This window comes from Homalodisca vitripennis, chromosome 7 (genome assembly GCF_021130785.1).
Source record: "Homalodisca vitripennis isolate AUS2020 chromosome 7, UT_GWSS_2.1, whole genome shotgun sequence".
Taxonomy (NCBI): domain Eukaryota; kingdom Metazoa; phylum Arthropoda; class Insecta; order Hemiptera; family Cicadellidae; genus Homalodisca; species Homalodisca vitripennis.
Genome location: NC_060213.1, coordinates 93,363,023 through 93,382,125, shown reverse-complemented (window position 1 = coordinate 93,382,125; position 19,103 = coordinate 93,363,023). Strand labels below are relative to the sequence as shown.

Here is a 19,103-nt window from a genome sequence, read left to right as displayed (position 1 = left end):
ATGAAGTACCAATTCTAAATCGATTAGTTAGGAAACTGTACAAAGTTTCAAGACAACTGATGTTATAAATCTCTCTCCCTTCTTGTTAGTTTTTTTACAAGGTTTACATACTATAGCAAAATCCTTGTATTGAACTTATTTTTAGTTTCAGAGGTAATTTTAAAAATCCAAAAATATATAAAAGAAGTAGTAGTAATTGTTTGTGAAATGTTTTCTTAAAAGTAATTTTTCATAGACTAAAGTATGGAATTTTGTTTTAACGTTTTACATAAGAATCGCAGGCACTGATCAGTTACTAACTATTCAGTTTCCTTGTCAAGTGTCTTAGGCATTGGAATTAAATCCAGTTTTTATATCCTATCTGTCTAAGCTATTCATAGTAATTAATTAATTAGGGGTATATTTCATAGAAAACCAAGAAATAAGGGTTGATCTAGATAATATTACTGGATCACATTCAATCTGCTCTATGTTGAAATTACAAGAAAATTAAAAAAAATTGATGCACGGAGTTACCAATCCAATAGGAATTGTGTACGATGATTACCTGACCCGAAAAAACCAATTAATTTGGATGGTTTGTTTTTATTATTGTGCATTTGCCCCTTTTCACTTACATAATTATACAAAACTGCAATTGCTTTTAACTGAAATAAACGTGTTACGTAGAAAGTTCACACTGCTTTGTTTTCACATAAATTCAAGTTAAGCTACTAGGAAAACCCACATAATTCATCAGCAATAACACTAGAAGTTAAAAAACTAAACTCATTCACATACCAACATCATTCAGAAAAGATTATTTTGTTATATTATGGAAAATCAATAAGATTTATAACGTATTTTTAGTTACAACATTGTCCATTCTGGTGATCAATTAAAATTAGATTTAAAAGTATATTATGGTACTTTAGTACTATACTTACCAAAGACTAACAGTCACCTAGTGAGATTCAATGGATCTGCAAATAGAACTTAACAATCATTAGTCGATAAGTTTCTGTAATATTTTTATCAGAACCCCACAACCCAACATAAATGCTTGTGCTTAATCAAGAACTGCACTGCTCCACCAGTGTCTTGAATATACGCCGCTGTTATAATAGTATACTCCTGTATTGCAGCTGTTTCTGTGCTGTAGATATGTGTGTTGTTGTTGAGTGATCTATGGATAGACAAGTACCGATCATATATAGCTTTGAATCAGCACCTTTGATACTACCTTACCTCATAATTGAAAAAAAGAAAAAAAACTTTACTCTAGGTACCTATACACACATCAAATAATATAATCTGAAATATTATAGTTGATTTAGTAGGCATACCAGATTACTGGTGGTTTATTTAAGGAGTGCATTCTTTGTGAGATGACTGCTACGATACGAAATAACATATATTATTGTTGCTCACACTACCAGAATACTTCTGAAGAACTTTATTCTATCCAGTGATGTATTGGAAATTAAGAGACTACATTAAAATATTATTTAAGAACCCTAATTTAAAGAAATTAATGTGAAAACGTGGTTATTTCTTGTTTCATAATTAATACTCAGTATTCGAAAAGCTAACTTTGAAAGATACAGGAAACATTAAAGTCTTTTGTGTTATATCATAAACAGCATATCTGTCTTGAATATTTGTTTTACATACTTTTCCCCGTTTCTAATAACAGAATCAGTTTTTATATTTATCATAAAATAAGAAGTATGATATATTATATAAATATTAAATATGTACAACAAAAACATAAACTTTTCGAACTTTATCATGTATAATTGTTGAAATTTGTTTAAGAAACACGTCTGACAAACAACGAATTTAAAAAACTTAAAATTGAACGGATAAAAAGAGTTTTTTAATATGTTTGGAAGTATCTATCGTATAAAAATCCCTTTAAAAGTAAAAACAATGGAAAAACCACACCGCACTATATTATTCATGTCTTACCTCAGTATCATGCCTACCGCCACTCTTCATACAGTTTTAATATCAGTTGTGCCGGAGGGAACTCAAAATTGGTATATTCTGTCGACTGAGGATTTTATGTATTTATTAAAAGTTACAATACTAGAATTGTTTTTACATATTATGATAACGATTCCAGTTCATAGTAAAAGGAAAATATTAAAATCGAAACTTACTTATGAGTACCAGTGCATAATTAAGGGTTTATAAGTTCATCTGGCATGTTTTCATCAAGGTATCTGATAAATGTCAGTAGACATATAAAATTTATAGATTTTAATTTTACGTTGTATAACTTATTAAAACTACTCATATCTAGAAAACCAATTGAGTTTTGTCAGAAAATTCAGTAACCCGGTAATTGTATGACGGCGAATATTTAATATCACACTATTTTTGCATTGTAACGGTTCACACCATAAAAACTACAATCTTTAAGCCTTTATTTCGTAATATAAAGTAGTTTTCTAGCAAAAATAACGCTTGTTCACAAATTCAAAACGGGGAGATCGCTAATTTTTAATTCGTTGATAAAATAAAATTAACAACGCAAACAAGAGGTCACTATCCTTATTTAGTATAAAATGGCAATCATACGGAGTGTTTTATACGTTGGAATTACCTACTTACATACGAAGAAACTTTAGTAACATAGTATATACAATTTTTTACTGCAATTATTTTATGTTTTAAGCACCAGTCAGAAACCTGTCGTCTTTATGGAGTTAAAATTTTAAATCGGCTAGACAAAGGTAATTAAAAATTATAGTATATTGTCGCCTAAACGGTTCTTTTGTTTTTGTAAAGTTTTATATTTCTAGAATTAATAAAAACTTTAAAGTGTTAGGATAACACATATAATCATTAAAAAACGCAATTAAATTTAAAATAAATTTTAAGAAATTAGTGTATAGTTAGGGGATGGAAGTTTATAAGACATAATTTGCAATGAAACTTAGTTAATTCAATATTTTTTAATTTACCATTATATATATATATATATATATATATATATATATATATATATATATATATTAGTATATGTATATGTATATAGTGGCAACCAATCTTTGTACAATAACGGTTTAGGTTAAAGAGTATTTATTCAAGCTGAAAGTAAAAAATAATAAAATAGTCGTCAATGTGTTTTTTCCGAAAATTCAGAGATCACATAGAGAAGTATGAAATCAGATATTTTGTAATACTTAATTTTTTCCTACTACAAAACTTTCGTACACACTATACAAGTTCACGAGTATATATTTGTATTTTTCCTGCTTCACTTGTACAGTTAATAATCTAATGTCTCTTCAGCTGCATCTTTCCTTAAGCGTATACGGTACTTTCATTTTGTGTTTCTTACGATTGCAGACATCTTCTGTTCCTTTCAATTACTAAGGTTTTGACTTCCAAACTCATAATTGGAATTGAAGAGAGCTGTCTTAAACTAAGCGGCCTTTCAGAAGATAGTTGGAACTAATACTCAAGTTCTTATTAGCTGCTGAAAATACAACACAATTTGAAATAACCGATATAAAATGTAAATTTTCAGCCCAGACATCACATCTGAAGCAATGATTTTTAATAAGTACGAGTCATAATTTCATACGTAGGTGTTTTCCAAGAACATAATCTATAACATATTATGCGTGAGTTCAGGATCAGTCGGATGACGGCAAACTCAAATTCGCTGGACCTAAAGCTCTACATTGTTACATTAATTTACAGCTCATTCTGAGGCTTAGCCATATCTTAGAACCGGTTATTGTATATCCATATCATTTCACAGTACATATTTTTTTATCCTTCAAAGTCCACTCTGGTCTACAACATTATTTTTTAATACTGTACAAGTTCAATGCCTTTTCCTATTCATACGGTACAGTTATGTATGTTTGAGCACAGATGCGTTAAAATTAGGGAAATAAATATGCAATATTCAGTTCGATGATGAAAATGTATGCCTGTTCGTGTGCCTGTCTGTTTGCAGCATATCTGGAGAGTGAATTTATCAACTTAATTCAATTTTTTTAGAAAATTACTTCATAGATGAGCAAGTTAAAACTCGAATATCATGTGTGTCTCTCACGGGCCTTTTCCAATGGATTACTACAGAATACTTTTAAATACATAATATACAACATTTGATAATAAATATATATATATATATATCATTTGACAGGTCTTCCGATCATATGTTAGTTTGGTTATTTAAACACATATGTAAAAGAAACGGCCAAATACTAAATAATTAAATCGTAAAAAGTGGGGGCATTGTGGTGTAATGGTAGCAAATTCACTAGGCAAGTGAGAGATCCGGGTTCGAGTCCGGGTGGAGCAAGCACTTTTTCCGATTCAATATTTATTGAAATTATATATATATATATTACATAATGAATATCTCCTAAATATTCTACAGTAGTATTGAAAAGTACATAATTATTGCATGAGTACAAAGAAATGTACATAAATAGCATGCAAGGATCGTTAAATTATAAAATATACGTACACTCATTGCCAACATTTCTGGTAGTAAGTTATAATATTCTCTACCACAATAATAATTTTTAAATAATAAATATGCAAAACACATACACACACACACAAATATATATATATATATATATATATATATATATATATATATATATATTGTTAGCATGAATATACACATTAATATTTATATCTATATACGTGGTTGTTTATTAATCAATGTTTGGTTAATCTCAATCCGAATCATAATTAACAATGAATATTATTCATATTAAGTATTTTTTAGGAACTAACACAGACAGCTTTTCGGAACCGTTTCTTATTATTCCAGTAAAAACTGTTAAATAATACACGGACGTAAGTATTAAATCAAGATAACTCTACAACGAGAGTTGCGGCCACTAATAAAGTAATCAACAACACGCCAACACTTTGCCGGCAACAGAACAACTTGTGATACCAGTAATGTACCGCGGTAACAACAGTATTCTGGCGGGAACAAGGCTACTGACACCTTACAACTACTACTGCAATAGCTATCGCAGTCACGTTAAACAACGATCAGTTCGACAACATTATATTACGTTCGTATTAGTAGAAGTTTACTTGCATCCAATGTGGCTAAGTACTACTTGTAGTGTGAAACGTATATAATGCTAGGTCAGTGCTTATTTGTGTAAGACTATCTAATTATTTATTCATAAATTATTAACATTAAAATTGATTGACTTTGATATTTCTTGTAGTACCAGCTTTTATATACAATTATGAACGTCAAAGCGCTTGTTTACAATTTTTAAAGTCACATATTAATTAATATTACACATCTTATCATGGAAATTTGTGGCTTGCAATATTAATAACAACCTAGCACATTTACAGAATGACACACTATTAATAAGGTTATGGTTACTATTCCCTTTAACTTATACCTAATAAGCTAACATATATATTTTTAAAAAAGGTATTTATAGGCTGAAAGTGCTTACTTTATGTATAAAATATGTAATGGTTATATTTATAAATATCATTAAACAATGTGTACTTTGTGTTTGGTGGCAATGATTTCCCACCGGCTTAAAGTTTGCGGATCTCTTCTGCCCGTTACCACTATAATAAAATTTACCACTGTATATCTCTAGTAATATGTGGAAAATGACACATAAAAGGTTTTTTTTAGAGAAAACATTTTTAACTATACAAAATAATTTGTATATACCTTTCATCGTTATCTTAGCATACAATATTTTAGCCTACAATGTGGAACATTATGGAAAAATGGACTGTATCCACAACTACACTACTATATTTTCTAAACAATTTTAGAAATTCTTTTTGTACTGTGGGGACGTACAGTACGGCATTTTTCTTTGTATAAGGCAATGGAAAACGGGCAAAAAGGCCTGTCCTCAAAAGCGTAACCTGTCACAGGCTGTAATGAACGTGATTACATACTGATTAGTTATCACTGTCGTACTATTACACAAGCTTAACAGTGATGAAAACTGCGATATATAGGAAGTTTGGAACAAAAATATAAATGCATTTAAATTCCTTTTTATTTAACATCCAACAGATTTATTAATTGATTTCGCATAAATAACCAACCCACGTTATTAGGCAATTCATATACATACCATGGCTAAGTAATAGACGAAAAGTCAGGTTTAATGGTTCCAAAAATATTTCATAAATAGAAGCATGTTTTACAGGTAATGTAAAAAAACAATACCACATGACCTGAAAAATAAAAGAATATGTGACAGATATAGAGGGAATACTACCATACGGGTTAGAATGGAGATTAGAAATTTGTATTATAAGCCGTAACTATTAAAGACCACCTCATCCACGAGGAAACTTATTCACGATCTCCCAACATGTTTAGTCCGTACTTATGTTTTTAAACAAAACTATTAAATACGCACTGATTTATTAAAAAGTGTATACGTAACTAGTCGTTATGTTACGTTACAAAAATTGAAGTCTATAGCCAACTAAAGTATAGAACCTCTGATTTAATATAAAGATGTACTTAGATATTTTAAAATATCAGCAATATTTCTTAAGTGGCATACGCCATGTTATATTGTTAACTGTTCTTAGTTACATGTATTAAAGGTTAGACTGGGTTTTGCGCGTTTGAGTGCATTTATGGTTCAACTGAATTATATTTCTGACGAAATAGCTGAGGTTACCTTGTTGTCTTGTCCAAAGAAAACGTTCCCGTGATTAGTGCCTATCAACACATGTATTGATTTTGTTTTATTTATAAGAAAATTAAAAATTTACAAAGATTGTAAGTAGTGAAACTTTTAAAACTATTTAAACAATTTTAGCCATTATTTACGAGAATGAATTGTTAAATATGATAAACAATTAAAATAAAATAAGTTAAAAAGGCAGAATTAGTTTATAGATTATAACGTAGGTGAGTGATTAATTATAAGTGCATTGAAAACATTTTCACATAACAATTAAATAAAATTTAAAGGATATTGATTATTTTTAAGGGAAATATAATACAAAATCAAAATTTACTTTTTAATCTTAGGTAATATATAATGAACACTAATAATATTGTCCTAACATCCGTATTTAAAATGCTTTAATTATTTAGACATAGTAACATGTTCCAGCAATCTTACTTAAACGGACAGCCATATTTTATAACGGCACAGTATCAAAGTCGAAATGGATTAAATAGATGTGAAAGAACAAATTTAATCTAAGATACGGAGCATTTCGACAGGGCCCAATTCAATAGATGACTTCATACAGAAATATTTTAAACTTAGAAAACATTTTTTCCGACAGCACTTAAATATTTCGATGATGATTTACTGGACTCTAACAAAACAAAATTTCAGTAAAAATACAATTTTTGTGTTTCCAGCTAAATAAATATATCCAAAACTTAAATTGACTCAATATTATGAAAATTATCGTAGAATGAGCATAAATCCTCATGGATAATGGTGAATGACAAAGTCTTACGTATAACGGAGAGGTATTATATATTCGTAAATTTGATTTGATTTGAAACATATTTTTGATGTATTTCGTTCATTGCCTACGTTTAATGTGTCTTCAGTGAAAACCTTTATGTTCAATTCAATTCTTTTTATTGCATAATGTACACAGAAGTACATCGCAATCGTCAATATATAATAAACCTAAACTTAAGTATAAAAGTGGTATCAACAAATTCAAATTGAATAGTAGTAAAAAGAAAGAAATAAGCACACAAAAACCATTATTACAATTTAAATTTAAAAGCCAGTGTCAGAGAGGAATTCATTTACACTATAAAATTCCTTTACTATAAAGTATCTCCTCAGGTTCCTTTTCAAAGTTGTCAGCTCACAAACCTCCTTTAAATTTTGAGAGAGAGCATTTAAAAAATTACACCCGCGTGTATCACTCTAGTCTCGTGCAGGGACAATCGATGTGAGGGAGTACGAAGCAAAGTGCCGTGCCTCGTCGGACAGGCATGAGTGCTTCCCACTGACGGAATCTGACACAGATGCTTCCTCACATACATGACAACTCTAAAAATGTAAAGGGATGTCATTTTTAGAATGTTGAGATTCCTAAATAAACCTCGGCATGAATGACGATTTGGGACCCTGCTTATGATCCATACACCTCTCTTTTGGATCAAAAATGCATGTTCTGCAGGAGAGGCTCCACCCCAGATCTCAATTCCATACGCCAACAACGAAGCGAAACACCCGTGGTAAGCAGTCACCAACCCATCTCTGTCCACAAAAGTACTCAGAGTTCGTAATGCAAAACACACTTGACTCAGTTTACCACACAACCCAGATACATGAGTAGACCACTGCTATCTACTATCGATAGTTATACCCAGGAAACACGTAGATTTAGATGTTTCCAATGAAGTTTCATTTATGTTAATCAACAAATCAGAATGTTGTTTATTTTTGTTAGAAACTAAATAAATGTGGTTTTCTTAGCATTCAACATTAGGTTATTTTTCTTGAGACAACTGTCAATATTTACGAGGGAAGAAGAAGCTCGTAGGTCCACGTCACTATCTGAGCCACCGAGAATAACCGTAAAATCATCCGCGTAGAGTACCAAATTGGTGTCCCCCCTGCACAAATGAATATCGTTAATGTAGAGGATAAAAATTAATGGGCCTAGAATGGAACCCTGCGGCACCCCATACTTGTTCTCAATCAAACCTGATTTCTAAAACCCAACTTGAACGAACTGCTGCTTGTGAGACAAATACGATTGTAGCCATGAAAGAGCTACGCCTCTAACTCCATACTCTTAGAGCTTAGAACACAATAGGCCATGGTCTACACGATCGAACGCCTTTGAAAGGTCGCAAAAGATTCCTAAAGCTGCCTGACGTTTTTCTGGTGGTCAATAATTTGGTCAACGAGAAAAATCACTGCGTCAGCTGTTGAATGATTCTGTCTAAATCCAAACTGATTTTGGACCAGTACCTTGTGGCGCTGTACAAAGGCAGTCAAACGAGAACAAACGAGTCTCTCCTGCACCTTAGATAAAGTAGGCAAGAGAGACACCGGTCTGTAGTTGTCCGCACATTCCCGATTACCTTTCTTAAAAACTGGCTATTTTGGCAACTTTAGCTGTTTTGAAACAATTTGGGAAAGCACCACCTGCAATTGATTCATTGAACAGAATACACATTTGATTTAGAAAACAACCGTAACATTGCTTCAACAACCAAGCGGGCATTTCATCCACCCCCGAAGACTTTTTGGTTTTCATTGATATGATGCCATGATTTTTCATAGACCTTTTGACTCCTGACACGTTCATTTATTTCAACTGAGAGGAAAATGTTTATTTTTAAGTCTCTGGGACCCGTCCAACCAGGGTTATTAGTCATACAGACAAACAACCACAGACTGTAAAAATCACAGCGAGGGGATGAAATTATTTGATTTCTGTCTGTCTGACCGGATGATACCCTAAGAGCGTACTGAACTATAGATGGTTTTTTTCGTAACTTCAGTGAAGCCTGATGGTGTCACTTGGTGTCGCGTACTTCTACCTTTTATAGAAAGGCGTCAAAATCAGTTATTCAACAATCTTACACACACACACACAACTCTAATGTAGCAGTATTTTCTAATACAAAAAAAATTTGCATCACATATTGGACATTAATATGTTAAATACCCATGTTAACGTAAACAGAGTAAAATTAAACAGACCATTATATAGCTTTACCATTACTATAATAATCGTAGCTAACGAGGTCTCACCTAATCATTATTGTTGTCAGTCACAGGATGGGCCCGAACATTTTATTTCTGTCCAGATGTCTACCTGTCTATTTCTAAACTATTGAAGAGGAAATAAAATTATACATACGCCACGTTTGCAATAATATGATATTTTATCATACTAAGCCATGTCGCCTAATAATATTGCCCTTAGACTTGAAATTATTGCATCAAAACTCACTAACTTCGTTTATGCAACGATTTGTTTTGCGTAATCTTACCTTGTATAACTTAGAACCAATAAATTATTCAAAATTTACCTACAAATTAGTGATATGTATTTACAAAATAATAAACAACATATAGGTGTGGTGTAGCGGTTTTCATAAAACGCTCGATAATAATGTTAGAAATGGAATAAGATGTCCCTAGAAAATTATAAAGCACTAAAGAAGGTTAGGATTTAATGCAATTAATGGACCCTTAGTGATAATGCCGTATAACTTAGCATATATTTACATTTTTATCTCCATTAGCTGTTTAATTAAGTGAAAAATGTTCAATACTGGTTACGATTTATCATATTGTTAATTATACAGTGATTTACAATATTTTCCATTTTTTATCACAAAGTAAATAATTATTTAAAATTACTACTAAAACAGTTTTTGAATAGAAGTCTGGGTTAAATATGCTCTGTAATAAATGCTTATATTAAATTATTTCCAGCAACTTTTTACAATTTATATTATTCACCAAATTCAAACCAACTATAAGTCCTATATGAATGTCATTTTGGTGTCTAGTTGTAGCTGAAACTTTCTTTTTGGAATTACATGCTGCTATAAGTAATGCAGTCAAATACAAAAGTTCGACATTTTGTTCCCCATGATAAAAATTATTATATTTCCTAATAAAAAAACACGTATTTTATCAAAAACTAATCATTAAAAGAATTAAGGTATTAAAATTCGATTTAGGCAGAATTATGCACGATTGGAATTTAAAACGTGTTATACCTTTTGTTTCAGTCGCAAGAAAAGTAGAATTCGCATGTAGCTGTCTTACCTGAATGAGAACTGAAGCTCTATTTTTAGTAAATATGTTTAATTTGCACGATACTGATTGAAGAGTAAATCTCAGTATTGCATGTCAAAGTATTTGTACCACTTTCAAACGTACAGAATCTCCATACGATAAGAAACTTACGAAAGACTTACATTTCAGTGTATAAACGATAACAGTATTTAATTACAATTAATATTCATTATTGCTTGTTTCATAAAGTATTCAGATTAAGTATAAAATCCTTAATAAGTCATAACCTTTACCGATTTAAAATAATAGAGGAAAGAAAAGATGCAGGATAATTATTTAATTAAAATTGTACAATTACAAATATGCGTGTGTTAAAGTTAATTTTTGTAGAATAATTGAATAATCTAATTTAAATCACATTCATAATAATTTTGTTAGAATGCGGAAATTCTTAAATCGTATGTTTCCATGGTAAATTAACATTTTATTCCATGGTAAATATTTTTTAATTATTCTCTATTTTTTCAGTGTAGATTAATATTAGAAATTAAATTTCTTGCTACATTTATAGTTAACAGAAAAAAATGAGTGTATTCCGTACAGTGTCTAATAGAATAATCACATTCCGTAATTCAAAGGTAAGAAAGAAAGATTTAACTATTTTATGAGTAATATTTAATGAAACACAATAGAATACACTTTAAAAATATTTCAAAACACTACACTTTAGTTTTTTATTCTTATATAAAGTGAAAGTACCATTCTCGGGACTAAATACCTTACGCGCTGATATGTATAAATGGCAACATAAGGTTGATATTAATTCAATAAATAGAACTGTATACATTGTGTTATGCAATCTTTAATTTATTATACTAGATTGTAATCTCATTTTTATTTCATGGGTTTCATAAAATAACTATTGCCTAGGCTTTTCACTTGTTTACTCAAAAACTTTGACAAAGACAGCAAATACATAAGTTGATATATATCAATATATGTCTATTTTTATATAAAGTATATTCACATTGATTAAAATTCAAATGTATAAATATATTAAATATGTATAATTCTGAATGTCTAATTAAAATAAACGTACACGCCATATTGCAAATAAATAAATAACAAATCTTTTGCAAGAAGTAAGCACGGCCCGAATCGATGCATGTGTAAACTAAGCATCTGCTAGAAGTGGCACACAGTAATACATTATCTCTATGTACTATGTGATTGTTTTAATATTTTACGTTTCGTTTGGTTCTCTAAATATTCAAAGCAAAAATCCTGTAATATATACTCGGATTTTTCTTCAAGTCTGCTTTTCTTAAATGATACTAAGGAAAAATTATATTTACGAGTAAACATACACATTTCATTACAATATGGTAATTGTTATTAAATTCATGGCGGAAAATTAAAAATGGTTTTATAAGTTATACGAGTTTGTTATACTCCAAAGGATATGTCCTGTGTAAAGAAAATTTTAAATAAATTAAAGTATAATTTGTTAAGAATATTAAATAATACACGCATAAGTAAATTATGTTACAGTAATTTCATACTTTAGAATGTTTGTGTTAGGCTAGTATCTCTAAATTTTATTAAAACTGAATTCTTGAGTTGGAGATAATAAACACGTTTTTTACGTAGGTATACATTTCTTAAAATGTTTCTATTTCTAAGTGAAATTACTGTAAAATTTAAAATATTAGCAACATATTGAAAACTCTTTGTTCACGCCATCTACGAAAATACTTGTGTAATACAAATTAAGGTCTTTACTTTTTAGTCACCCTCTGAACATACTAGCATAAGGTTTCCTCAACTCAAATATCACAGTTGACGTTTGATTAAATGTTCTACAATAACACAATACAAGCTTACTTTTGAGGAGGATAATTGTGAATAATGCATGAAAACGCAATCGCCTTAATATCCGGTTATAGTAGAGTGACATGGAATTTAGCCTAAAAATCTATGTAAACCAATTGTCCTGTTTTTATCGTAGATATATTAACAGTACTTAACTTAAAAAAATGTGATTAAAGACTGAAGAAATCTACTTATAGGATCTTTTTTTTATTTTTGACTTTTTACAGTAAATATAAAAAATATACAAAAATCTAGAAGAACAATGATATATGAAATACATATGGATGCCTGATATAAATATCTGTCTGTCGAAGTTTTATAAATCTGTAATTAAAAATGAAAGCTTTATAATCATTAAAGTTTTATATAGTTCTTATAAGGTTATAATCAAGATATCTAACTTAACTGTCGCTTTTAAAAATTTAATGTTTAAACATGTTTCAGTAATAGTTATTTTCAGAGAATATTATTTGCATTTATTTTAAGTTGATTGTTTAATAAAATGAGAGTGTTTCAATAATGTTTGTAATATTCGATCGTAAGTTGGTGCCGCCTATGGAGCACTATTTATACCGAGTCAAATATATTTAAGTCTATTGTTATGTTTAATCATAAACTGTAAAGAATGAATGAAACTTTTTGTACATTCATGGCAGATTCAATGAACCGATAACCACATTCTTAAACAATAAAAAAATTATATTTTTTTCAATAATGTTGTGCACATTGTTAAAAATTTATTCACAGCAGTTAAAAACGTCTGTTTTTACCGAATTCGAATGTTTAAAATAATCAGTTATATACTATGCATACATTTCATATACAAACAATATACTATGTGACCATTAAGATTTCCATTTTATCACAAAATGTGAATTTTGCACAGAAAAATAATTTTAAAAGACCGTACATTTTTCATCCTTTTACAAATATAGGTGTTTCCTATTTTATCTGCACTATAAATTATACAACAGATTGATCCTTTTAAGTTAAAGTAACATTTATTATTTCATTAATTGGTATAAATGATACCTAGTTCATTGTAATTAACTTATTATAATACAGTAACGCTACAAATACAATTTCACAAAACATACAAATATGTCAATTATAATTATATAGAACACCATATATATTGTCTATAACAGTTTTCTATGCCTGATAAACTTGAGTTAATAGCTCACAATCTTTTCAAATTGTTATTTTATCAGGTAAAGGTGATTTTGTATAATTTTTTTACTTCTTTGACCGTTTTAACGTATAATATACAGTTATTTGTTCAAGGAACGAAAATGTATAAATGATCTGCAAATCCTGAAACCACGATCAGGTATTCAATCCAAAAGCTTTGACATTACATCCCGTACTCATGTCCGAAACAGTGAAGGCAACAGTAAAATACAAGAAAATCAAAATACAGGTAATTTATAAATTGGTTAAAAATAAAATTAAAACATTATTTTTATTCTATCTATTGATGGTGCATGGTAACTCCTTACTTTAAATGCTTTACATGGAGCTTATATTGGTCACTGTTAAATTACATTAAAAACATAAAACCAATATTTAACAAAACAAAACCAAAAAACGTATTAAATATTGGTTTTATGTTTTTAATGTAATTCTTCCTTTAAGATTATGAATTTACCTCGAAAATCTGCGGGTTTTCTCAAAACATTGTGTGTGTTGGTCTTTAAATTATTCTATTATGTTTTATCATAGAAAAGTCCTTAGTAACATGTTTATTTCAATAAAAGTTTTTTGTTGAAATACAAGATTTTTTAATAATCAAGAAATTATTATGCAATAATTTAACCAACGTACCCTACCTAACAGATACAGTATTTATTACCTTTAGACAATGTAACCATCATCAATGCTCCAAAGTTAAGTGGAATGGAGGGCATTACAGCCTTAACTCTGCCTTTATAATAGACGTATTTTTCATTTAATTTTACGTCATAAATGTACTATAAATAGCATTAATAGAAGTATTTTTTTCATGAACGATCATTCGAAATGTAATAACGTGCATTTATTGTGAAAAATATTATATTAAATTTACTATTATTGTTATCATAAGCCGCCATCATAATATTTATTCGGTTGTGCATTTCAGTAAAAATTGAAAAATAAATTTCTTCTTAAAGTTCCTGATTGCTCATAAATATATATATATACCTCTACAAATTAAATTTATTATTATATAAGTTATACTATTAACAAAATAAAATTATAACGATAATATTTCCACAATAGCAACTCAAAGCATGAGGTTTGTCAAAAAGCCAGTTCAACATTATGGTTGTTCCGTAGCAGGTGAAACAAACAGCTGTCAGTAAAACTAACACGGATACAGACAGTCCTAACGTGTATCTCCAGAATAACATACTTGGTAGTCTTTTGGAATTCCCATTTTAATATAACGCTCATGTAATTTAAGATATATTTTCTGTACCTTAAACTTACCAAAATAACATGTGTGTGTGTGTGTGTGTGTGTGTGTGTTCTGGATATATATGTACTTAATTGTGTTTTACATATATATATATATATATATATATATATATATATATATATATATATATATATATTGAAATTAAATAAGGCTATTGCCATTTATACAGTTTAATGTAAATCAAAGTCGTTTGACAGGTATTTGGTCTTCCGATCATATGCTAGTTTGCTTATTTAAACGTATATGTGAGAGATTCCGTCCAAATACAAAATAATTGAATCGGAAAAAAGTAAGTAAGTGTGAAAAGGATTCCTAAATTAGCGTAAGAAAAGAAATATGAGACAATCCTATAGTATTTTAACATAGTTACGCAATCTAAAAAGAAAATAAATAGTGTGGATATATATATATATATATATATATATATATATTTTATTCATATATATACAATGAATAAAATATAACATAAACAAGTCTTTATGATCTTCTAGAATGTTCAAATTTAAGCATCATAGCAAATTTAAAAATCAAGAAGGACAAAAAAATTTTCTTTCCACATAGGGTATATGTACCTTTCTATCTTTTATAATGTCTGTTTTCATAGAAGATAGAGTGTTAGTAGGGTGTTTAAAAAACAATAAGCTTGAGATTTGTCATGCAAGTCAAAGCTAGTTACGTCACAGGCGGTGTGGTTTACTATTTTGTTACGTCAGTATAAACAAAAAGATTTGTTTATTTAGCTTTCAGGGTTACACAAATTGTCAATGTGTTTAAATGTCTACATTATTTGAGCATGTATATTATGTCTAATTTTAAAAGTATACACTATTTCTCTAATAGTATCCTAAATTGATTACTTTTATTTTTACTATTTTAAATTATAAACTACCTAATAGTACTAATGGTTCTAATTTGACTTTTTATTTATTTTTCAGATAATAATATTTCAACAAATTACAGTGACTGGAAAAAAACGTTCTCCAACTGACAGATGTTAATTACAAACAACACTTACAGACAAAGAGAAATTTGTTTATTCTGTTTCATGCTAAATGTAAGATATCCAATATTTACTGTATCCACACTAGCTGATGATAAAGTATCCTATTTTGAAAATTGAAACATATTTTAAGTACATTATATTTTACTTAACGATTAATTTTAATAAATATTAAAATTAGTTTAAATTAAATAATGAGTTATTTACTAACTAAAAGAAAGGTATTATTATTAAAAAAAACTTATTGAATATATTAACCAGAGAATATATATATATATATATATATATATATTCAGTTAGTCAGTCTTTGAACTAAACTATTAATAGTTTATAGTATAGCAATATAAAGATTTAAAAAGATTTTATCGTCCGTATTACAAATAAAGTCCCCATTATTATATCACAACATATATTCAGAAAGTTAAATATATAATTTTAATATAAAATTGCGATTCAAATATATCTAAGTTAATTATAAATTTAAATCGTATGTTCGTGGGCTATTTTAAATTACAAAGTTTTGTAAGTTTAAACGTTATCTACTTTATGTTAAATAAACCAAAGGTAATTCCGTTATTCATAAAACTACTTTTTAGTTATTTTAAAAATAATATAAAACCGGATTATGTTTTATTTTTACTCATTTTAAAATGCGCAATCTGAAAATGCAATTTTTTTACTTCTATTTGCACTTACTTAATTTTTTAATACAGCAATTCATTTTTAATTCATTGCATTTACCATTACATTATTTTTTTATACATTTCTTTACATAGGATTACTAACGACATGCGAAGTTGAAAACCCATGGAATTTTCTTGTTAAATAATATAAATGTAATAATAAAAGAGTACAAAATTATCTGTAATTTTCGAAAATCGGAAGAATAACCCCGTTTATTTCTAAATTTTTGACAATAATAATAGAGTATCTTAACACGTATATTAAAAAATATATACATACAATTATATTTAACATGATAAATTAAAATATCGTGGCTAACATGGATGTTAAACTTCTGTATTGAATGATAATGACAATATAATAGATTTAAATATAAATAAATCTTGAGTGTTTCAAGAACTACTTACGAACATTTTAAAATTATTTAATCTTTCCCTTTAAGTGTGATATAGGAGGCCTCTTAAACATCTGACATGACCCTTCTTTAGTACCATAAATAAATTTCCTTCATGACTCAGAGCCACAACATAAAATAGCTGATGACCTGTATATCCTAAATACATACTGTCTGAAAAATCGTAAAATTCTACTTTAATTGGACTGTATACTGGATGGAGTAATCTGAAAGAATCGTAGGTTTCATTATTCTTCAATTGAGAAGGTTAGCTAAAAATCCCGTTTAATGCCCCGTAAATGAGTAATTACACTCCTAAAAATCTCGTTTTCGCATAAAAAACTAAACACCGTGTGGAATTGTACAGGGTATTATACTAGAAGAATAATATTACAACTATTTGTGTCTAAATTTGTTTCACCTTAAGCTATAATAATTACCATTTATCAAACTGCACGATATTTGAGAGTTTTATATTGATATAAAGCAGATTTTTATCGTACTGTTAGTTATATCCCGCAAATACGTTTGAAAGTATTGTTTGGTTCTACAACGCATTGTAAATTTGTTTTAATGCCCCCGAAAATATACGTAGAGGGATAGGGAATAATTCTCTGCAACTCAGATGTTAAATTGCTGGAAGAGTGTTTTATTGCACCAGGTATGTCTATTTTAAGGAATGGTTTTCGGGAATTCTTTTATGAATTTAAACATGAACAAAGTTTTTATAAAATTCATTAATAACACTATAAGTAACCGTCAAATTAATTACAGTATAAATACTACATTGATACAAATAAATATTTATGAAATCTAAATATTATTAAAATAAAGTCTATTGAGACTTATTATCTGTTGAGTTAAGAGTAAATTGTCACTCTTAACTTATAAAATGTTGTATACAATGCTAGGTTTCTACTATAGTTAACAAATACCAGAACTAATGTTGTGTTTACTAAATCAGATACGTAAATTTCCAGGGTGCAAATTTTGTGAAGAATTTATACCAGTTTTTATCAAGATCGCTAGTAATCATGATCCTCTTTTGGGAACTCTTGCTGCTTGTAACGTAGACAAGGCGCCTAAGATGGTAGATGACCTCTTTATCGAGTTGCTGCCGACATTTAAATATATCCAGGATGGGCGCTATGCAATGAATTATTCAGGGGAAAGAACGGAAGCCGGTCTTCAAGCTTTCATTCGGAATATGCAGTCCATTTCAAAAGCAGACCTATACGTCTTGGTTTGATGAAAACAAATAAATTATTCAAAATATATTATTTTTGGTAATTTATGACTTGTTTCTTTAACTTAAACATCTACATATACTATTAAGAACGTTTTTCCACGTACATAACACTGCTGCACATACATTAAAGCTTTATGAAGCAGCATTCCGAAACAGCTTTTATGAATGAAAGACTAACAAGAAATCCCTGATATGAGTTATAGTCGTTGGAAAATATAATAGCAGGAAATTTATCAACGATTACAGCAATCGTGTCCAAAATCATCGGCACTCTCTTATGAATGATGGCCTCGACGGGCACAGCTGTTTTTAATTAGTTTTATCTATATTAAAATCAGTTGTAAGTCCTAGGTCGTTGTCAAGCTATTAAAATATTTTAATGAATTAAACACACTATAAAACGAAAGTTAAATGTCTGTCTCGGTGTTCATGAGTTTCTACGTGTGTTCCTAATTCACGTTAAAACTAAACAAAATATTTTATTGAAATTTAACACGAAGATTAATATGGAATTTGCCTAATATATGGATCTACTGAAATTAAAAAAAAAACATGTTTAAATACCATCCTTGTATTATAATGTACTCACCCACTGTAGCACTAATGTAATCACCTAAAATAACCCCATATTAAACTGTAATTTTTTTTCTATTATTTAAATTCCTTTAGTTGCAAACCACCATTTTAAAAATATATCACAGTTCTCTTCTTAATAC

General features: G+C 28.9%; 1 long non-coding RNA gene across 2 annotated transcripts; it reads left to right on the top strand.

The window, feature by feature from the left end:
- The first annotated feature begins 11,236 nt into the window (after positions 1 to 11,236).
- LOC124366573 lies at positions 11,237 to 18,432 on the top strand. Of its 2 annotated transcripts, none has more exons than XR_006922833.1 (4): positions 11,237 to 11,368; positions 13,887 to 14,022; positions 15,996 to 16,114; positions 18,119 to 18,432. It is a non-coding gene; the product is annotated as an uncharacterized LOC124366573 (long non-coding RNA). The 2 variants fall into 2 exon arrangements; XR_006922832.1 differs by having other exon boundaries at positions 11,244 to 11,368; positions 13,874 to 14,022.
- The last annotated feature ends 671 nt before the right edge of the window (positions 18,433 to 19,103 follow it).